The sequence below is a fragment of the Cyclopterus lumpus genome, chromosome 20 (assembly GCF_009769545.1).
Source record: "Cyclopterus lumpus isolate fCycLum1 chromosome 20, fCycLum1.pri, whole genome shotgun sequence".
Lineage (NCBI taxonomy): Eukaryota > Metazoa > Chordata > Actinopteri > Perciformes > Cyclopteridae > Cyclopterus > Cyclopterus lumpus.
The window spans coordinates 20626461-20650982 of NC_046985.1; positions in this window are offsets into that span (position 1 = coordinate 20626461).

Here is a 24522-nt window from a genome sequence, read left to right on the forward strand (position 1 = left end):
AATAGAGTTTGTTGAAAGAGTGTGCTTTATGTTCAATTCAATTAAGTTTATTTTGTATAGCCCTATATCACAAATTTGCCTCAGAGGGCTTTATAATCTGTACACATACGACATCCCTGTCCCAGGACCTCACATCGGATCAGGAAAAACTCCCCTAAGGTGCAATGGAGAGATGTAAATTCATCCATAAGGAGAGAGAGAGAAGAGGAGATAGGTTCTCAGTGTATCCTAAAACATCCCCCAGCAGCCTATAAGCCTATAGCAGCATATCAAGGGGCTGGACCAGGGCAAACCTGATTCAGCCCTAACTATAAGCACTATCAAACAGGAAAGTCTTAAGTTTGTTCTCAAATGAGGTGACTGTGTCTGCCTCCAGGACTGAAAGTGGAAGCTGGTTCCATAAAAGAGGAGCTTGATAACTGAAGGCTCTGGCTCCCATCCTACTTTTTAGGACTCTAGGAACCACAAGTAGCCCCACATTTAGTGAGCGCAGCTCTCTAGTGGGGCAATATGGTACTACAAGCTCCTTAAGATATGATGGTGCATCACCAACCAAGGCTTTGTAGGTGAGGAGAAGAATTTTAAATGTGATTCTTGATTTTACAGGGAGCCAGTGCAGAGCAGCTAATACAGGAGTAATGTGATCTCTTTTCTTAGTTTTTGTGAGTACACGAGCTGCAGCATTCTGGATCAACTGGAGGGATTTAAGAGACTTATTAGAGCAGCCTGATAATAAGGAGTTGCAGTAATCTAGTCTGGAAGTAACAAACGCGTGAACCAGCTTTTCTGCATCTTTTTGGGACAAGATGTGCCTGATTTTTGAAATGTTACGTAGATGAAAAAATGCAGTCCTTGAGATTTGCTTAACGTGGGAGTTAAAGGACAAGTCTCGGTCAAAGATAACTAGAGATTCTTTACAGTGGTGTTGGATGCCAGGGCAATGCCATCTACAGAAACCACATCACCAGATAATTGATCTCTGAGGTGTTCAGGGCCGAGTAAAATAACTTCAGTTTTGTCTGAGTTTAACATCAGGAAGTTGCAGGTCATCCATGTTTTTATGTCTTTAAGACATTCTTGAATTTTAGCGAGCTGGTTGGTCTCTGGTTTGATCGATAGATATAATTGAGTATCATCTGCATAGCAATGAAAGTTTATGGAGTGTTTCCTGATAATGTTGCCCAAAGGAAGCATATATATATATATAAAGGTAAATAAAATTGGTCCAAGCACAGAACCTTGTGGAACTCCGTGATTAACGTTGGTGGTCATTGAGGCTTCATCGTTTACAAATACAAATTGAGATCGATCTGATAAATAGGATTTCAACCAAATTAGTGCGGTACCTGAAATGTCAATCGACTGATCTAATCTCTTTAATAGGATGTCATGATCAATGGTGTCGAACGCAGCACTAAGGTCTAATAATACCAGTACGGAGATGAGTCCTTTATCTGATGCAATTAGGAGGTAATTTGTAATTTTCACCAGTGCTGTCTCTGTGCTGTGGTGTTTTCTAAATCCTGACTGAAACTCCTCAAATAAACTATTCTGATGTAGAAAGTCACACAACTGATTTGTGACTACTTTCTCAAGGATCTTAGAGAGGAAGGGAAGGTTAGAGATCGGTCTGTAGTTAGCAAACACCTCTGGATTAAGAGTGGTCTTCTTCAGGAGAGGTTTAATTACAGCTACTTTGAAGGAATGTGGTACATGGCCTGTTAGCAGAGACACATTAACAATATCCAGCAGAGAGGTGCCAATTATTGTAAGTCGCTTTGGATAAAAGCATCAGCTAAATGACATGTAATGTAATGTAATTAAAGGCAACACGTCTTTAAGCAGCCTCGTCGAGATGGGGTCCAAGAGACAGGTAGACGCTTTAAAAGTAGAAACCGTTGAATCCATAATCCATTCAGTTATTCATTTGTCTTGACCCTCCAACCTGTAAACTCATTATAATACACAACCGCATTCGCTTGGAGTGCTATTAAACCTTGTTTTCGCACACTTCCTATTAATCATAACTCTGATATCTTACACAACATTTGTGTCTGACACATTAAAAAGAAACCGGCGGATTGCTCCCTCCAGGTGGGGGCAAACTGCCTACCCCAAGCGAAGGAGTTCAAGTATCTCGGGGTCTTGTTCACGAGTGAGGGTAAGGTGGAGCGGGAGATCGATAGGCGGATCGGTGCGGCTGCAGCAGTAAAACAGGCGCTGTACCGGTCCGTCTTAGTGAAGAGGGAGCTGAGCCGGAAGGCAAAGCTCTCCATTTACTGGTCGGTCTACGTTCCAACCCTCACCTATGGTCACGAACTCTGGGTCGTGACCGAAAGAACGAGATCTCGGATACAAGCGGCCGAAATGAGCTTCCTCCGTAGGGTGGCCGGGCTCAGCCTTAGAGATAGGGTAAGGAGCTCGGACATCAGGGGGGAGCTTGGAGTCGAGTCGCTGCTCCTTCGTGTCGAAAGGAGTCAGCTGAGGTGGTTCGGGCATCTAGTTAGGATGCCTCCTGGACGCCTCCCATTAGAGGTTTTCCGGGCACGTCCAACTGGTAGGAGGCCCCGGGGAAGACCGAGGACACGCTGGAGGGATTATATCTCCCGGCTGGCCTTGGAACGCCTCGGGATCCCCCAGAATGAGCTGGAAAGTGCTGCGGGTGAGAGGGAAGCCTGGGTCGGCCTGCTGAACCTGCTGCCACCGCGACCCGACCCCGGATAAGCGGGTGATAATGGATGGATGGATGGACATTAAAAAGAAGTACAGGGCAATCACGAAAACAAACAATGTTCAAGAGTAAAGTTATTACCCAAGCTATTATAAGCACCCACCACAGTTTACGGCACTCAAATTATTCAACATATAGGAATAAATAAATGAGCAACTTTTCAAAAGACAATTAACTAAACTAACTATACCTAGATACTATAAAGTGTCTGAACTTTCTCACATCAGGTCAAACATTTTACTATGAAACACTGGTCCGAGTGTTTAAAGTCTAATGGCCAAACTATACTACAAATAGCTATGGATTCATGGCCCTAGAGGATCTAATGGGATTTATACTGTTTAGCAAAACAAGCCAATACAAATGTTCACTGTTTGCCAGATTCCTTTAAATGTATTAAGCACAATTGTACTCCCCAGGTGATGAGCCATTTCCATTTAGATATTTAGGCAACTGTCATCTAGTGCCAAATTTGTTATCTTTGAACACAAGTAATCTCTTCACAGGCAGAGCACGCTCATGTACCCAAATAAATAAAGCGAGCCAACTTTCTTCTTATACATCTTTTATTGTTGCACTAATCTCTTCAATAATTGCACAAGGAATACAAAGTTAAAAGCCCCTGCATATTAAGTCATATAGAGCCTATGGCAGCAACTTTTCACGTAATGTTTAAACACCAGCAAGCACTCGTGAAATTTGTAAGTTATAATTAAACAATGAAGCATACAAACATGACATGTAAAACAATGTTCTTTAAAGTCAGTTGTATCTAAAGTCAAGAAAGTAAAGCTTTTCAGAGTAGCTGGAAATATCAAGGCAAAATCCCATTTGAAAATATCTTGTATGTGGTCATGCCATATTACAATAAAGGGAGAGCCACGAAAAAAGTACTAAAAATCCATTCTGCCAACAATTGCCTTCCAGATTAAAAAAAAATGCTGAATGTTGGAAGTCAGAATTTAATTTAACATTAACAAGAGGTTCATGTACAGTAAAGTTACTGCAGCTTCACTTTATACATGTCAACAATAATTGTATTTATTTATATTGTATAAAGAATAAAATAATTGAATACTTACATTTGTGAAAATCCATTAGCATTTGGAATTTCCAAAGCACTGAACTTTCAGACAATGGACATCCACTTTCCACATACATGTATGTAGTGTCATTGGTTCTCTAGTTTTGAGCACTGTGACAGCACTGTTCTCACATACCTGTACTTGTTGGATTGTCCTACTGCAAGCCATACAGAATAATGTAGAGCTAGTTCAGGCTAAACTCAAATGGTGCTGTATCACTCAAGAAAAAAAACTACAACAAAATGTGTCTGTATATGTATCCTCCTCCTCACTACTACATCTAGACATTCCATTTGTTATGTTATGTGAATTAAAGATATTTTTCCAGAAAAAGGTATGGTAATAATATGTTCTGTATATTGTGCTGTTTTATGCCTGTCCGGCTCATCTTTAAATATTACTTTGCAGAAAAAAAGCACAGTACGGAAATACAATTAATATACACTGAGCAACGTAGCAGTTTTGCTTCATCAAGACCAACAATAACATCAACATGTGTTCATATCTGCAAGCTTTAGCAAAGAGTGGACACAACAATACTTTTGTTTAACATTCAGCAAAACAAATACTTTCTGTTTACTGTCAGTACATTTTCATCTTTTATATAAAGGAAAAAGTGCCATTTCCTTTGAGTTTATCCAAACACTACACTCCCGTGATATGTATTTAATATACTCAATACCATAAAAATGCATTATAATATTCAGTTGAAGCTAAATTGAGGTTTTTTTGGTCTGTGTTTCCTCTGCAGTGTAGGAATACTTCAGAAGTCTGCAGTTGCTGGCAGAATTTCTGGGTTGTAAAGTATATGTTCCACCATCACATTGTGGTTTGCCTTACTTTGTGGCTGTACTATCATTATTTCTATTTCCAATGGATCCAATGACTATGATGAGGCCCGTAGTGGTAAATCCACAGATAATTACCACCAACTTAGCAGTACCCTTCATCTGTACAGAATATTTTAGTTTCTTTCAGCTCATTGTTTTACTTTCCTGCCTTTCCATGTTTTTGCATTGGAAACAGTTGCAGCATAAGAGATACATATTTAGATACTAGCTAACAAGAGACAAATATATTTATAAGGAGACCAAACTAGTGGTAGAAATACTCCATGATGATCCACGTGAATATTTGGCAATATTGTATTCATAGCTTGTTTCTGTTTCGCCAAAGCACAAAAGAAATCAATTCATGCAACTCTATTCTCAACCTAATCTTAGCCCTGTCTCCTACAAGTCATTTTTGTGGCATCAAATCATAGTATTAAATGAACACCCATCTACAACCTTAGAGGGCACCGCACAGAAAACACTACTCAAAGGAAAAACTGAATTCAACTCGATATACAGCAATACAGGCAGTATTATATTAGCAACCAGAAAGGTGCATTTAGAAGAGTGAAGATCTCCTCCAGGTGTGTCAGTAACAACCATTGCTCTATCTAGATACCAATGATGGTGATGGCTTGGTAAAACAAACTTTGTTCAAACTCAAAAACAAGGGCAATGAATGCAGGTGATCGGCTCAAAGTCATAGTACAAGACATTCACCAAGCTGTGTGCCTGAGTAGCAGCTGAGTTGCAGAAAGGTCTGCAGTGTGTGTACTGGTAGTTACGTTAGTTGTTACACCATCCAAAATAATAAAAGTGAATCAACTAACAACAAGATCTCTGACTTTACAGCCAATGGTAAACCACACTTGAATTTTCACTGGGCAGCGCAAATAGTGCATATGGCACGAAAGATTTGCCTCATTGAAAAATTTCAACTGGTGCAAAATAATTACGTGACACTGTTGTGAAAGCCAATCAACGTTAAGATGCTCCATCCATCATCACTGACGTTCTACTGTTGTTGAATCAAACTGGCTACTGGTCAGCCTATGGTAGTGCTGGAAGCTGGTCCTTTGTTTAATAAAAGTGAGCCGCAGAGCAATGACCGAGAGGTATGAAGCAGTGTGTCGCAAGGTACTTCCGCAATAAAAAGGGGTTTTGCGCAACCATGAGAGGTCACTGGCCACCCAACATATTATTCAGTCTGGTGAAGCAGAATATGCAATTAGCCGTAGATAGACACAGAGGCTCACACTCACTCACGGAAGCATGCACAACCATGACTGATAATATGATCCTCCTGACTGCGATGATAAACCTAGACTTGATAGCCTTCAGATTTGTCTGGCTCATACTGTCAAAACCTCCAATTAGTTCCAGCTGAACTTGACCAATAACTCTTTTATGGCATGTGAGTACTATCTCTAAAAATAAGGCCAATTATTCCACTTGCAGTTGTTGTGCTTCTGGATTGGACCTTTTTAAAAAGTTCTTCAATAGGCAACTGAATATCCGCAAGAAGGCATGCATTTTTCAAAACGTTAGCATGACACATAAACTGATAACCTCAATTATACAGTCTCCACTTGCCACATTTCTAAATATTATTATTGTGTATTCATAATTTGTATTAAATGGAAACTATGTGATGGCACTGTTGTTGTCAATATTTTAATAAACATTGTTTTACTAGTGGAAGCTGTAGCCAAGTAAGAGCTGAAAGCAACAGCCTTCCAGCTGTAAGATTCAAAAGTAATGAGGAGACGAGTCAGAACTGTAGTTATATTTGAAAATAATGCACAGCCTCTGGCCTAAATCAAGACTTATTTATGTCCATGGTACTGTATGAAAATTGTTTGTATGGATTCTCTTTGCACTTCGTCAAAAGTAATGTGGCCACACATATTGTCATTGTCTTTCTCGATTTGCCCAAAGCATCACAGAAGCATTTAGGTTATGTCACAAGATGAAACAAACAATTGCAACACTGCATTTCACTTTAATGATTATAACATTGAATTGATGGCTTCATATGGCAAACGGTTCCCTTGGTCCTCTTCAGTCATTTTTTGTAAACTCGCCTGCCTCCCAGCGCAGAGCCATGGCACTCTTGCGTCTTCCTCCTGTGTAGACCTCTGGAAACTGAGAAAGATAGCTGATTTTGTACCTGCTTTCAAAGCACTTCCTCCACCTCCTTCACATCCACCTCCTCTCTCAGGTCATTAGACTGAAGGTGGGATAAGTAAATCAGTGTCAATGTAATGGAAAAGGCATGGTAACATTGCTCGTAATAGTTATCCATACAATTTAAAATTACAATACAATTATACAATTTGATACAATTCTGTCTTGTATATTAACTCAATAGATGCATACAACCCAACTCAGTCACCAGAAAAGGTTTTGGCATTGTAGGATTCTGCATACAGCAGAATCCTGTACTACGTCACTTGCTGTATTACGTAATTTCCTATACTACATCACTTGCTCTGACCAAATGCAAAAACATCTGCATTTTACGCCACTGTGGTTTGCAGATTTTTTATTAGGTTAAACATAAAGTATATGTATTATTTTCATTGGAAATTGCGTCTGTAAAACAAGATTTCCAAAAAGGAAACGTTTGAGCAAGAGCTTACTCTGTGATCGCAGGATAAAGCAGAGCGGTCCATCCTGTAGGCTGTTTTCATTGGTGAGGATGGAGAGGACTTGCATTTCACTGGTACATCAGCTAACGGCAAAGAACAAGGAGATCATTAGATTAATTGTATATGCACAGAGAGGAAAAAAGTAGAAAACGTTTTTTGTACACAATATTTTAAGCTATGTCTGTCATCAATATTTTGCTGTCATACCTGAATTGTCAAACGCCAATGTGTCCATGTGATTTGACAATATCCTTTTATTATTGAACCTATCTTTGCCATACAGATGTGCCCTCTCTTTTCTCAGCTCGTCCTCCCTCTGCTTCACCATCTTAATCTCTTCATCCACCAGTGACATTGTACTTCTTGAACGCAGCTTGAAAAAGGGATTCTTCAGGAACATCTTTTCCTGGGGCTGATCGCATACTTTGTTGAGTGAGAACTCGGAGGCACTGCGAATAATCAGATTGGATGTCTCTAGGATGATGAGGTTGGAGCTGCTGTCCTCGGAGCACCACTCGCCACACTGAACTACCACATTATCTTTTCCATGTCTTGGACTAGAGGTGAAATCATTGCTAGGGTCAAGAATGTTAACGTTGTTTGCAGATACTTCATGTTTTAGTGGTTCTTTAGTGGGTGAAGAGGTGATGGTGAATGATGGTGTCAGTGGAGTGCTTATTGATCTAGGGATACTTCGTGATGGAGCACAATCAGTTGATTTGCCCATCCTGGAGAGGCCCCTCTCCCTCTTGAAGTTTTCCTCCCTCTCCATTGATATGCGAATCTCCCTTTCAACTGGGGTTTCAGGGTCATCGTAAGGTGACCTGTAACTGGAATCATCCAAGCCAGAATCTTCTGAGCAAGGGCTGAATTGGGTGTGAGGATAATCGCCAACCAGATGAAAATTCTCCAGCTCATGTGCTTTCTTTTGAGTTCTTTCAATGTTGCGCACCGGTGTGTACATGAAGCTGTGGCTGCCATGGAAGCTGGGCTGCTTGGCTGTAGGTAAGACTATTTTGTTCATGGTTTGCTCCTCCATTTCCCGCCACTGTTTACGAGCCAGCTGGAAGTCTACATGTTCTGTGCTCACATTCTTGCTCTTGGTCTCTTGTATCACACAGAAGTCTTTAGGTAGCTTCTTGATCAAATCTTCATTCATGTGCTTTTGGTGGCTGGTGTTGTTATGATTGGACTCCCTGCCATTTTCACTCTCATCTTCAGATATTTTGGACAAACCTTGTAGACCTAAAGGGGTATATTTAACCTCTTGAGGAGGGGAAGGGAAGCCAATGATATACTCAGGTTGTTCAAGAACTTCTTCCACTTGGGGAACCTCAAAACTGACCTCTTCAAACTTGTTATTGTCTTGTTCTTCAAAGTCTGTTACCTCAACTTTTTGCACGAAGAGTTCCTGGGCACTCAACTGAAGACTGTCCAAATAAGAGTCATCATCTTCTTTATTTATAGAAGAAGAGAATATTGATCTCCATTTTTCATCTGTCTCACTGTCTGAGGAAGCTGCTGCAATCTCAATTCCCAAGCATTTGGCCATTTCTTCAGGCTCAAGGTCATGGCAGGATTCATTGGAAGCATCTGACATTGCCTCTTCTTTAATACACTGCTCTAATATTGACTTCTCTGTAATGGATGGGTCAAAAAGAATGTCATGGGTCTCGGGGTCTTCCTCTGTGTCTATTGCCACATTTTGATAACTATCATCTTCAAGACAAAGCACCTTATCCTTAGGCTCTTGGTATAACTCTTTCTCAGGGTAAGTGTACTGGGGTAGTTCAGGGTCTTGTTCTGACTTAGGGTATTGCCCCAGCTCAAGATATTCCTCTTCCTCAGGGTCTTGCCCATAGTATTGCTTTGGTTCAGAGTCTTCCTCGGGTTCAGGGTATTGCTCTGGTTTAGGGTCTTGTTCTGGCTCAGAGTATTGATCTGGTTCAGGCTCTGGTTCTGGTTCAGGATACTGCTTTGGCTCAGGGAATTCTTCTCGCTCAGAATCTTGTTCTGATATCTTCTGCTTCTTACAATGGTCTTCATTCTCATAAACACTGTCTGCACTGGAGAGTGTGTCTGACACAGATGAGGTGATTGACTCATTCCTGTTGAGCTCTTCATGTCCTGATTCTAATAGCAAAGCTTCCTTTGGATCCTGACAAGGCATTTCAGTGCAAACACTGGTCTCAGAGCAGTCAGGCATGTCAATCTTAATTTTGCCGCTTGGCATTTCAGTTAATATTTTGCCGAGCATCACTGGTTTCCCTGGGAAATTTGATGAGTCTGTCTCTAAACAAACTTGCTTATCGTCTGTACTGAAATTCTTCCCCTGCACAGGTGAATCAGCCACAGTGACCTCCACTTCACAGTCCATTGCAAGCTCTTTAGTGGTTTCCATGGTGACGGAGAAGGAGCTGTGATTCTCAGTTGCGCTGCAAGCTTCGTTCGAATCTTTTCCATCTGACTCACAATCCACCATGGTAGATTTCTGAGAAGAGAGAGAATAAGTAAAATAGTGACTTTCATTCTAGTTTACACTTTTGCTAAATGTATAGCTAATTAAAAGCATTTTCAAAGTAGTGATACTTCACCCTGGTATTATTCGCAGTCTCCTTCACCTTGTTTTCCTCTACTGTCTTTCTGTATTTCATTTTTTTATTTGCCTGTGTAACATTCTCCCAAATAATAAGTAAAGACATTATCATGTAAAGTGTTAGAAGCTGATGAAATGCATCTAGCCACCAAATGGCCAGTCAGGACTAATATTTTGACCCAGCACATATTGTAAACCCAGCACATTGGACAAAACCATCCACCATTACTTGATTATATATGCATCTATTGTGAAACAAATACAGAAGAAACACTACTGTGATGCAAACAATTAAGACTCTGAATTGTCAGACTGTTCCGATAATTTGTCAAAACACGACTCATCAAAATGATCATCATCCGCATTGTATTCATGAGCAACATAGACACGAACACTTGACCAGCTCAATAACACTCCAAGAAATGGACTTTGGCAAATCATACTGAACAATTCCTAAAGTGCAATAAGCACAGTTGTCCATGGATAACACTGAAATGTGTTGTGCCCATGCCAGTCAGAAAAACACTTCCTGGTGTATTTGGGGAAGGATGTCAGTGATGACGTGTGTTGGAAAAGAAGGGGGGATATCTGTTGTTTCTGCTTGCCCTTGCTGTGCTGAGTGAATGTTTCCTGAAGTGGAGAAAGAGAGGAAGCACATCAAAAGCAGCTGAATTAGATGGCAATATATCTGTTCTTATGCAAGACTGCAGGGTTTAGTCTTCCTCCCACACACTGCTGGAGTGTCCCTGCAAGATGATTGGCTGAGCCCCCACACTGTTCACAATTGCACACACATACTCACAGACATTTTTGTCATTCTTGTCACTGTGATAACCATCCCTTTCTACATTTATACTATATTGTATACATTTTTGACTTTGCAGCTATTGCTTACATTGCAAGACTACTTTTTACATGTGTAACTTAGTGTTAAAATTATGTTGTATTTCTCTACATCCAGACTTGTGATGGTAGGCTAAAATGACTGTCCTGACTCTGACCACGCCTGCAAAATATGTCAACAGACGCGACACAGATGTGTGCTTGCCGGCTATGGAGGACAGCTCAGCATAGCACATGCTCCAGATCGCCAGTTCAGCCAGAGGTTTATTCACTGCTATTTTCTGACACCAAAGAAAGCAGGTGGGATGATGCTGATTTTTGACCTGTCCAAGTTCAACAGGGGCATTAAGAAGTGACAATCAGATATCTGTTCAGGTGTATGGAAACAGCTCTTGAGCCATGATGCAGAAAAAGGGAGTAGGTGTTTGTCCTACGGAGATGATATAGCCTCCACCAGTATGGAGCCAAATCTAGGCCAATAGTTTTGTTCGTTTGAAAAAAAGATTTGAACCTGAAAATTCAAGTTTTGGTCTTGAACATTGAAAAATGTATTTGAAATAAAAATAAGTGTATGAAAAGTTTTGTTGGTTTAAATATAATTTGGATTCAGTTATGTTTTTTTTCTTCGAATAAAATATATTTTTTCATTTTTCAGTAGCAGATTTTATATTTTCAACTTTAAATCTTTTTTTTTACAGTTTCTAATTTTTATTTTTTTCGGGTTCAAATCTTTTTTTCAGGTTTAGTTCTTTTGGCCGGGATCTGGCGTGGGGTGCGTGGTTTCAACTACAGGGGCGTGGTATCATGAGTGACAGTGTAACAGAAAAGGCTGAGGACATGCCTCAACTACGTTGCCCTCAGGAAGCTTAGGTACCGCGAGAATTATGACTCAATACTTTATATACGCCAGATTCACAGGATTGGCAGTAAACAAAATCGACTAGTGACTAAGTTATGTTTAGCAAGCGGTTTTGGAACATACTTGGTATGAATTGTAGTATAAGAGCCATAAACTATGCCAGGTTGTGCTGTTCACAAACCACACTATGGTTTAACATGATTATTTTTTAAATAATTATTACATAATTATTTAACAAAACAAGTCTACTCATACTTCAAAAATGACTTTTTGGGAAATTTATTGTGAAAACTTGGAAATGTCCCAGACTGGATTACTGCAATTCCTTATTATCAGGCTGCTCTAATAAGTCTCTTAAATCCCTCCAGTTGATCCAGAATGCTGCAGCTCGTGTAATCACAAAAACTAAGAAAAGAGATCACATGACTCCTGTATTAGCTGCTCTGCACTGGCTCCCTGTAAAATCAAGAATCACATTTAAAATTCTTCTCCTCACCTACAAAGCCTTGATTGGTGATGCACCATCATATCTTAAGGAGCTTGTAGTACCATATTGCCCCACCAGAGAGCTGCGCTCACTAAATGCGGGGCTACTTGTGGTTCCTAGAGTCCTAAAAAGTAGGATGGGAGCAAGAGCCTTCAGTTATCAAGCTCCTCTTTTATGGAACCAGCTTCCACTTTCAGTCCTGGAGGCAGACACAGTCACCTCATTCAAGAATAGACTTAAGACTTTCCTGTTTGATAGTGCTTATAGTTAGGGCTGGCTCAGGTTTGCCCTGGTCCAGGCTCTAGATATGATCCTATAGGCTGCTGAGGATACACTGAGCTCCTCTCACCTCTTCTTTCTCTCCTGAATTCACGTCTCTTCATTACTAACTCTACTTCTTCCTCTGTGCCTTCTCGCCTCACAGGGTCCATTGGACCTGGCTGTGTCTGAAGACGGTCCTGGCTCCTGAGCCCCTGCCCCTGACTCCTTGCCTCAGCTTCCTGCATCCGGCCCCTCGGCCATGGTCTGGGCCTGGCCTCCTTCCTCATTGGCCCTGCCTCCTTCTTTGTGCCTCCTGCCTCATTGGCCCCACCTCATTCGCGATGCCTCCTGCCTGGTGGGCCGGCCTCCTACCTCCGTGGACCTATTTCCTGCCATGGCAGGAGCTAAAGCCCCTCCTCTCTACCTCCTTGTGTTTACAAGTATTGTTGAAATCTGGATCATGGTCCATGCCTACTACTCATTATCCATAATGTCTGTCATACTGTTTATGTAACTCTGTAATGCTGTTCATTCTGTACACATGACATCTATTGCTTTTGTCCATCCGGGGAGAGGGATCCTCCTCTGTTGCTCTCCTGAAGGTTTCTGCCCTTTTTCCCCATGAAAGGTTTTTTTTGGGGAGTTTGTCCTGATGCAATGTGAGGTTTTATTATTGGCCCACTCTATGAAGGCTGTGGTTGAATCTACCTCCCCCTGCGGCTGAGGTCACATGCTCCTGCTGCCACGTGTCGAGGACAATTATCTTTCAAGGATGATAATTGTACGGCCTTATTACAGTCCTGCGCCAGCCACAGATACCAGATTATTTTCTCTTATCATTTATTATTATTATATTATTTTTACGTCAGAGCAATTGCTGTAACAAGTTAAACAAAAACATGTTTTTGAAGAAGACAAATCATAGCTTTAGACTGATGATTGTAAAAAAGCAAAGAACAGCCAAATTAGTAGCAGCTATTCATTTTGATGTCATCACTGGCATAATCAACACCCCTTAAAGTTCCATTATAGTATAATACGCTTCATCCTCACACCTTTTAAACAAATATACAAAGTTAAGCAATCAGCAGTCATATTACTTGATCCTAAACAATTATTATTTTGGATTATTATATATATATATATATATATATATATATATATATATATATATATATATATATATATATTTGTATATATGATGAAACATGACTCAGCATCTCAATAATGTATTTTAATCTCAAATGTATTCAGAAATAGATTTGGGTTGATTAATAAACACGATAAAAACTTTCACACTCAGTTTCCTGCTCAAGAGACCAGTGAAACTATTTTTTCCAATTCTTTTCATTTGCAACTGCCCAGTCACACTTCCTTGAAGACAATAACACGTGCATGCAACTGACTAAGCACCATGGTAACCATCAACAGGCCTGACACTTAGTGCACTGCTCAGCTGTCGCCGCTTCCACCTCCCCCTCACAAATTCATCAGCAGACTGCTAAATGTGATGGAAAGCAGAGCTGCATTCTTTTCATGTGGGAAAAGTTGTAAATACAAACTTCCTACTTTGAAAAGTTCACCTCATTTAATTGGAACATCTTGTCCATATGGAGCTGAGCCGGAAGGCAAAGCTCTCCATTTACTGGTCGGTCTACGTTCCAACCCTCACCTATGGTCACGAACTCTGGGTCGTGACCGAAAAAACGAGATCTCTGATGCAAGCGGCCGAAATGAGCTTCCTCCGTAGGGTGGCCGGGCTCAGCCTTAGAGATAGGGTAAGGAGCTCGGACATCAGGGGGGAGCTTGGAGTCGAGTCGCTGCTCCTTCGTGTCCAAAGGAGTCAGCTGAGGTGGTTCGGGCATCTAGTTAGGATGCCTCCTGGACGCCTCCCATTAGAGGTTTTCCGGGCACGTCCAACTGGTAGGAGGCCCCGGGGAAGACCGAGGACACGCTGGAGGGATTATATCTCCCGGCTGGCCTTGGAACGCCTCGGGATCCCCCAGAATGAGCTGGAAAGTGTTGCGGGTGAGAGGGAAGCCTGGGTCGGCCTGCTGAACCTGCTGCCACCGCGACCCGACCCCGGATAAGCGGGTGATCATGGATGGATGGATGGATGGATCTTGTCCATATGTTTACCACACTGGATGAAAACATTTTCCACACAAGTTGCTTGTGTTCATGGCAAATCTGTTTTCATTAGAATGTGGTAGCCTTTTGGTCTGGGCTCAGAGTAAAAATATGGCTCCAGTCAACTTTGAAGCTGAGTGCAGTTAAGAAAGTGTGAACACCTAAGAACCTTTTGCGAGTTGTAGCAAAAGTGGAACTTCAAGGTTCCTTTTTAAAAGTAACTCTCAAACACCAAAATCTCAATTACATTATTAGATTAGATTCGATTAGAAAACTTTATTAATCCCCAGTGGGGACACTCATTTGTCACCAACCATCCATACAGACAACAATAGACACATTCCACAGAGCACAACAGACAAGTAACACACTACAAAACAAACAAAACCAGAAGACACCCCATAAAACATGACCATCAGAAAGATGCTAAGTCTAAAAACAAAAAATCAAACTGCTGCCGGAACAAAGGACCTTCTGAGTGGTTCAGTAGAACACTGAGGCCTCCTGAGTCTCAGTGAAAGACCTTCTGAGTGGTTCAGTAGAACACTGAGGCCTCCTGAGTCTCAGTGAAAGACCATCTGAGTGGTTCAGTAGAACACTGAGGCCTCCTGAGTCTCACTGAAAGACCTTCTGAGTGGTTCAGTAGAACACTGAGGCCTCCTGAGTCTCAGTGAAAGACCTTCTGAGTGGTTCAGTAGAACACTGAGGCCTCCTGTGTTATGTGCAGCTCGAAACACAGGACCCAAACGCCGTCAACGATGGAAAAGCAACTTTATTGCTCAGAAAACAGGATTCCAAAACAGGATTCCAAAAACAGGATACAGAACAGTCTTACACACAAGATCTTCCACGATCTAGACAAGACGAACCGACAAAGGGGAATGACACAAACAGGACTTAAATACAGAGGGCTGGTGCAGGTGATTGGACACAGGAGGAAACAATCAGGGACAGGGCAGACAATCACAGGGACAGGAAGTGGAGAGAAACAGAGGACACGAGAGACAAGGACTTCAAAATAAGACAGGAAACACGACACAACACTACAGATCCACTACAGATCCTGACATCCTGAGTCTCACTGAATGAACTTCTGAGTCCATTAAAAACACAGTGTAGTGGATGGCCTTCAAAAGAAATGATTGTTTTTAACTTGGCCCTTGTCCTCTTTGTATAGTGACCTCTAGTGAGTCCGGGGGAAGGCCAATCACTGAGCCAGCCTTTTTGATCATCTTATTGATCCTGTTTTTATCATCCGCAGTAATGCTGTTGATGTTCCCTGTTGTGCTCCAGTTTTAGTTAAAATAGTGTCAGAAAGTTTTTTATCAAGCCTGACACACTGCGTTCTAGACAATATGTAATCTAAGACCCAGGCAATCGTTGTATTGTGCAGTTTAAAAGTCATACGTTTTTTAGCTAAAAGGTGTGGTTGTATTGTATTAAAAGCACTAGAAAAGTAAAAAAACATGATCCTAACCAAACTTCAAGATGGCTATAAATACCGTGGAGCATAACAAGTAGTGCATCGTCTACCCCTACAACCTTCCTATATGCAAACTGCAAGGGATCCTGGAAGACTGAGACCTGTCTACTCAAGTGACCCAGGACAACCCTTTCAAAACATTTCATTATGTGAGACGTCAGGGCTGTCGGTCTCAGGTTGGAAAGACTAGGACTCCTCACACTGTTTGTCTTTGGGATAGGAACGAGACAAGATGTTTTCCACATTACTGGAATGTGTGATGAAGACAGAGATAAGGAAAATATGTAATGAAGGACTGAGCACAGCTGGTCAGCACAGACCTTCAGCGTGCGTGGATGGACACCATCAGGGCCCGCTGCCTTGTTAATCTTCAGGTGCTTTAGCTGCTGTCGAACCTCCTCAACTTTTATTAAAATTGCCGAGCTACAGTCCTCAGGACTACTCGGTGCGAGAGAAGCTCGGATGTTTTCGTGAGATGCAGAGGAATCCAGATCATCGAACCTTGCAAAGAACCGATAAGCCTCATTTGCATTGATCCCAGCACCAGACAAACTGGGATTACTGGTCCCATAACCAGTAATAGATTTCATTCCGTTCCAAAGGCCCCTTATGTTACTATTGGACATCTGTCCTTCAACCCGGTCCTTATATGAACGTTTACCTTGTTTAATTATAGTTTTTAATTCCTTTTGGGTAATTTTAATCCTGTCTTTATTGCCGCTGAGAAAAGCAGTTTTCTTTTTATTAATAGCAGCTTTAACCTCCCTTGTCACCGAAGGTTTATTATTAGGAAACATTTTTATTTTTTTATAGGGAATGATTTATCAATAAACATCCAGCGCTACAACACAACATTACGCTACAGTATTTCATGTGGTATTCAATTAAAATTCAGCGACAGTAGGTATTAATTGTTTGTTTCAATTAGCGTTGAGTGCTGCTGCTGCCTCCAATGAGGGAACCAATTATGATTAAAACCAGAAATGATAATGGTGTGTGTCTGTGTTAGGGGTGGGTGTATTCATGTGGGTGTACGTGAATGTGAATCCTAAATAGCTTGGAAATGTCAATTCTCTGTCCTAGTATTTTAATGACCTAAAATAAACTCCAGTATCATTTAAAAAGGACCACACTGGGAATTGTTCTTTATATGCAGTGATGTACAGGTTTTCTCCATTGTTCCTGATATAGAATATTCTAAACTAATTTCATATGTGCTGTTTGGTTTGTTTCACTTCTCATCAAACATTTCTGACTAAATATTACATTGTATCTCCAGAGTGACCACAAATAGATATTGTTAGCTCAGTTGGAGAGGCAGGAGCATTGAGAGACACACATCACCGAATATGTTTGCCTGCTTTATTCATTGTTCTTTTTGTTTTTACATATATTCTCTTTATTCATTATTTTAAGTCGTCCAAAGCCAAGAAGATGGTGGTAGTAGTGTTCCCACTGGGAAACAGGGTTCCTGTCTGCATTCATAAAAACTATTGAAAGTGTTCAAACATATCACAAATGACTATCTATGACGTCTTGTAATTCTTGAATATGCAGTATATCTTTCTGTTTGTCAAGGATGCTTTCTATTCACTATTCACATCACTATGATAGGAGCCCTGGCCTATCATGTGTACGAAGTGGCTATCCACATCTATTCTTATTGTAATAAACCTAGATATTGGTTAAATTAGCCCAGTTGAATAGTCATTCTGGTTTAAGGAAACTTGGGTCTTATTTCAGTCACTTCTCATTCCCAAGACGTCAAATACCGATTATTTTTCTCACACCACTGCGTCTGGTACTGAAGCATGGGGCACTCTCGAGTGCAGGGGTATTCAATTCAAATTCTGCAAGGTCCATTTGGATAGAAATTCCTCATGCAAAGGTCCGGAACGTCACAGTAAAAGTAGCATAGCAGTTGTATCAACGTTTGTACATAGTCGACAACTGATTATCAAATCAAAAGAAGAAAAACTACATTTAAGTTCAGTTTTCAAATTAGACTGGATGAATTATAAATAATTCATAGTCTAATAATACATTGAAATAAGGGATGCACTTAAGATTAAATTAGATAACAGAAAACTTTTGAAAGATTTGCATCTTAAATTAAAGTTCTTGCCTTTTTGCTTTAAATTCATTTCACCCAGGAAACCATGATATTATATTTTTCTCATCTTCTAAAAAGAAAAACGTGTGATTATTGAAACTTGTTTCAGTTATATTCTACTTAAATCTGGTGACTGTGTCTGCCTCCCGGACTGAAAGTGGAAGCTGGTTCCATAAAAGAGGAGCTTGATAACTGAAGGCTCTGGCTCCCATCCTACTTTTTAGGACTCTAGGAACCACAAGTAGCCCCGCATTTAGTGAGCAGCTCTCTAGTGGGGCAATATGGTACTACAAGCTCCTTAAGATATGATGGTGCATCACCAATCAAGGCTTTGTAGGTGAGGAGAAGAATTTTAAATGTGATTCTTGATTTTACAGGGAGCCAGTGCAGAGCAGCTAATACAGGAGTCATGTGATCTCTTTTCTTAGTTTTTGTGAGTACACGAGCTGCAGCATTCTGGATCAACTGGAGGGATTTAAGAGACTTATTAGAGCAGCCTGATAATATGGAGTTGCAGTAATCTAGTCTGGAAGTAACAAACGCGTGAACCAGCTTTTCTGCATCTTTTTGAGACAAGATGTGCCTGATTTTTTAAATGTTACGTAGATGAAAAAATGCAGTCCTTGAGATTTGCTTAACGTGGGAGTTAAAGGACAAGTCTCGGTCAAAGATAACTAGAGATTCTTTACAGTGGTGTTGGATGCCAGGGCAATGCCATCTACAGAAACCACATCACCAGATAATTGATACCTGAAATGCCAATCGACTGATCCAGTCTCTGTAATAGGATGTCATGATCAGTGGTGTCGAACGCAGCAAGGTCTAACAAAACAAGTACAGAGATGAGTCCCCTATCTGATGCATTAGGAGGTCATTTGTAATTTCCATCAGTGCTGTCTCTGTGGTGTTTTCTAAATCCTGACTGAACTCCTCAAAGACACATCAACAATATCCAACAGAGAGGTGCCAATTAAAATGCCAATTGACTGATCCAATCTCTGTAATAGGATGTCATGATCAATGGTGTCGAACGCAGCACTAAGGTCTAACAAGACCAGTACGGAGATGAGTCCTTTATCAGCACTAAGGTCTAACAAGACCAGTACAGAGATGAGTCCTTTATCTGATGCAATTAGTACGTCATTTGTAATTTTCACCAGTGCTGTCTCTGTGCTGTGGTGTTTTCTAAATCCTGACTGAAACTCCTCAAATAAACTATTCTGATGTAGGAAGTCGCACAACTGATTAGCGACTACTTTCTGAAGGATCTTAGAGAGGAAGGGAAGGTTAGAGATCGGTCTGTAGTTAGCCAACACCTCTGGATTAAGAGTGGGCTTCTTCAGGAGAGGTTTAATTACAGCTACTTTGAAGGAATGTGGTACATGGACTGTTAGCAAAGACACATTAACAATATCCAGCAGAGAGGTGCCAATCAAAGGCAACACGTCTTTAAGCAGCCTCGTTGGGATGGGGTCTAAGAGACAGGTAGACGGTTTAGAAGTAGAAACCGTTGAGGACAATTGGTCTAGGTTAATGGGAGAAAAGCTATCCAAATATACACCAGGGCATACAGCCGTTTCCAAGGCCACTCCTCTTGATGACAGATCGGTAGTGGCTTACCTCTTTAATAGTCCTTATAGTTAGGGCTGAATCAGGTTTGTCCTGGTCCAGCCCCTAGATATCTGCTATAGGCTTATAGGCTGCTGGGGGATGTTTTAGGATACACTGAGCACCTATCTCCTCTTCTCTCTCTCCTTATGGATGAATTTACATTTCTCCATTGCACCTTATTAACTCTGCTTCCTCCCCGGAGTCTTTGTGACTTCACGTCTCATAGGGTCCATTGGACCTGGAGGTGTCTGATGCCTGGTGAGCCGGCCTCCCGCATTGGCCCTGCTGATGCCCCGCCCCCCCTCCTCTCTACCTCCTTCTGTTTCATGGATTGGAGTTCCATTCATATATTGTCATATTCATGTAATGTGTTTATGTAACTCTGTAACTCTGTTCATTCTGGTCACATGACATCTATTCATCTGTCCATCCGGGGAGAGGGATCCTCCTCTGTTGCTCTCCTGAAGGTTTCTTCCCTTTTTTCCCTGTCAAAGGTTATTTTTGGGGAGTTTTTCCTGATCCGATGTGAGGTCAAAGGTCAGGGATGTCGTATGTGTACAGATTGTAAAGCCCTCTGAGGCAAAGTTGTGGTAATGGGCTATACAAAATAAACTGTATTGAATTGAATTGAAATTGAAATTATTATATTTCATCCACTGTTGCTATTATTAGTAATTTTCCATGAATATTTTATTTGTTTTCTGCTATTATTACGGCTACTACTACTGCTATTGCTACTCTCATTATATGAATCATTTCTGTCATATTCATTGAATGTGTTGTAACTTTGTAACTCTGTTCATTCTGTACACATGACATCTATTCTTCTGTCCATCCGGGGAGAGGGATCCTCCTCTGTTGCTCTCCCAGGGATTTACAGGGTTTCATCTGTGACAAAATACTTAGTCAGAATCCATTTAACAGCTCTTATTTCACTGCCACAGAAAATAGTCCCCAATAAATGCACTACAAACACACCTGTTTTAGAAATATCTGATAAAAATGATCTCTATTTTAGAACCTTTAAAAAAATGAAACTGTGAATTTGGCACTAGTTTCTAGAGATCTGCATCTTCATTAGGGACCAATGAGCCACAGACTGGAAGAAAGTATTAAAGGAAGGACTACAACGTTGATGGTTTCGGTCTTTTCATGATAAGGAGTGTGTGGAGTTAAAGCCACACTAATCTATCCATTGCTCCTCTATCAATTCCATTCAGTATATTTTGTATAGCCCAAAATCACAAATACCAAATTGTCCTCAAACTCCCCAAAAAAAACTGAAAAATAACCTTTCACAGGAAAAAAAGGGAAGAAACCTTCAGGAGAGCAACAGAGGAGGATCCCTCTCCCCGGATGGACAGAAGAATAGATGTCATGTGACCAGATGAACAGAGTTACAGAGTTACATAAACATTCAATGAATATGACAGAAATGTATGAATAATGAGTTGTAGGCATGGACCACGATCCAGACCTCCACAATCCATGAAACAGAAGGAGGAAGAGAGGATAGGGCATCAGCAGGGCCACGGAGGATGAGGCCAGGACCTTGAGGCAGGAGGGACAAAGAAGGAGGCAGGACTATTGGGAAGGAGGCCAGGCCAGGGGCTGGATGCAGGACCCAGGACCGGCAACATACCATGCGAGCAAATGCGTGCTTACCGTCAGCATGTAGTAGGTCATCCATACAGAATTCATATCCAAGGAACATCTTCCAATAACACAGACGGATAGAAACAAACTGTACAATTCTTGCTGTTGTACACTGCTCATATGGTAAGGCTTTGTTGGAGTGGTAACAGAGTGAAAACACACTTTGGCAGCCCAGTGTGTGGACAGTTGTGTTAAACCAACACACACACACACACACACACACACACACACAATAAGTATTGGTAGAACTGTTATTTAGATGCATCCAGGGGTGGAGATGAGGCTTAATGAGGCTGATTCCTATGACCGACACACACAATACCAATCAAACGTGTATGTCCATCTTTGCAGTGAGAGCCTAAACAAATAAGGAATACTACTCTTTTGAAACTCTGGCGATTGCTGTTAATCTAACAAATAATTTGTATTTTAGTATTTATCATTAGTCTTACAATTCTTATTTGTATTAGTAGTAGTAGTAATTGTAGTATTTATCTTAGTATTTTTATTTATGTGATTATTGAACAGGAAAAAGAGGTGAAGACCAATGGGTTGAATAAATATGCAACATATTTTGGAGATGTATTTAAATATCCTGGTCCAGAGTTTTGCCACTAGAGGGCAGGCCTTAAGTTGGTGGTTTAAAGTAACATGATTAATCTAACAACTCATATAGGAAGGATACAATGGGATGCAATGGGCAGGGCAGGTTTGGGGTATGGTCAGGGTTAGCAGGATATATCCTGTATAGAAGAGCCCTGAAAGTTGAAGCACAGTCGGACATTCTGCAGTGATAAGCTCCCCAAGTTGTTGGGCTTTCGTAAATGTCGTTTATGTATGAAGGTGCCATTCCAAACAAAATCTAAACAGCCTGACAAAGGATTTAGGGATATAAAGATTGGCAAGCATTATAACAGATACATACATTTAGGTAAGATAATCAGCTTGTCTACATTAACTCTACTAATTGATAAAAGGGGAGGACATTGCAGTGGATAAAGGAAGATTAGATTTTTTGCATTAGGTTCAATATGTTTTCATGAAAAAGACTGGGATATTTCCTGATGATCTCGATACCAAAAGTAGTAAAGTGGCCATTGGCCAACTTGAACTGGAAACAGGGCATAATTAGTGGTAAGACTTTATAATAACTACACACTATTTAGAATTAGTTAAGTATGAGTAAACACTTATAAAACATTTATAAAGCATCGTTCCAACATTAACACTAAACAGTTATACATGTTTTATTCTTGATAATGCGTTTCATGATTTATAAATTATGCATTCCCCATTTGTAAATTAAGTAATATATTACAAACCAATTTTTAAGGGAGTATAGATGATTAATGAAATCATTTATAAAATGTTAGTAAATGATAAAACAAATATGTAAATGTCAATTATTCATTGTCGATATGCACTAATGTTACGGAATATGGTAACATGTGCTTTTTAAACGTGTTTTAATCCTGCAATTCATGATTCATTCAGGTGACCTCATCTAAAGTGAGGACTATCTATACCTTACAAATCATGTATAAATGACATTGAAAGGCCAGCAGTGCCTCAAGGCATCAGAACTGCACTAACTTCTGCTAGAACATTTTTCATCAAGCTTTAGATGGGGCTACATAAGGATGGTAAATTGTATTTCAAGACTGACAATAATTAATAATTTAGTGCGTTTACCCTCCATTATTACATGGCCTGCTTTCCTCTAAATATATTTCATATCCGTCAAAAATATGTGTCTGTCAGGGCTTTCTTTGTCACTAACTGCATTCAGATGTATTTGCAAAGCTTCAATCTAACAGATCAGACTAAGATGGATACAGATTTGTCAAAGGGATACAGATGCTTTGAGTGTGTGTTTATTATGTGTGTGAGTTTCTGTCGCAGCTACACACAGGCACTGACGTGTTTCTTTCTGCGAAAGCCTTCAAAATACCATCCCTCTCTACACTAAGAATTCTAATGCAATCATTACAGCGGACTGCGTAAGACAGCTGCAGGCTGCACTGCAAATATAATGCCATCATTTTCTAGAGTCTATTTTGAAACTTGCATTTCTGAAACGTTAAATTAAGCATGCATTAAATATTAAATAATAAGGCTGTCTTTAATCTTTTTATTCCACTGTGCACTATTGTTCAAAAACTGGTAACATGCTCTGTCATTACCATTAACAAACACACTGTAGGTTATGTTGACTCTATTCTATCGTCCTTTAGTCTAAAATACCAACTTGACTACCAAATGTGGCTTAAGCTGACACTGAACAAATGTACTATTTCCTGCAGTTTGAGTAATGTTTGTAAAAACTACAGCGACAAGCTGTTTGAGAACATTTTACTTGGGCAAAACAATGGGTTTGGAGCTGAGAGACAGAGAACATGTCATCATTCAACCATTCATACACTGATGGTAGAGTGCCATCTGCCCATCAGAATCTATTTAATAATTCACAGTGATGACAGAGCCTTTGGAAGCAAATTGGGTTTAAGTGTATTGCCCAATGACACATCGACATGGACTAGATGAGCTGGGGATCCAACCTCTGAACTGATGTCCAGCAGTAATAAGACGTTGGGACACTTTGGAATCTGTGTGAGCAGTTCTCTTCTAAATCAGCATCAAAGATCACAAAGGCTGTGCTAGTTCTCCGAATTACTTTCGTTTGTGGCAAGTTTGCATGGTACATAATACTGTATACAACAGCAAAATATAACAAACCTTTACAAAATAGCTCCAAACCTGGAGAAATCTCACTAAAACTACCTGTATAGCTGGATACCACTACTGAGATCAAATAATACATTTAGCAAAGCATTTATCCACTCAGGACACGGACAGTCCAACATCACTGCTTATTCACACCTGCGAAGCTCCCGACACACACACACACAGAGAAAGAGAGCCTACTGCAGCTAGTCGATTCATAGCATATTATCAAACCAATAACTCGGCTCTGCTTGGAGGCTTGCAGCATCCTTCCATCCACATCAATATCAAACACATGAGCTGATTTCCATTTCAGTAGCCACAGCAGTGTGGATATATACTCTGACACAAAGCAAAATCTTTGCAAACTTGTGCATGTGTGTGCGTGTTATTAATATACCTACCTGAGACAGAGTGGTGGGCTTACGGAGAGGGCTCTGTTCTGTTTCTGAGTGCAGC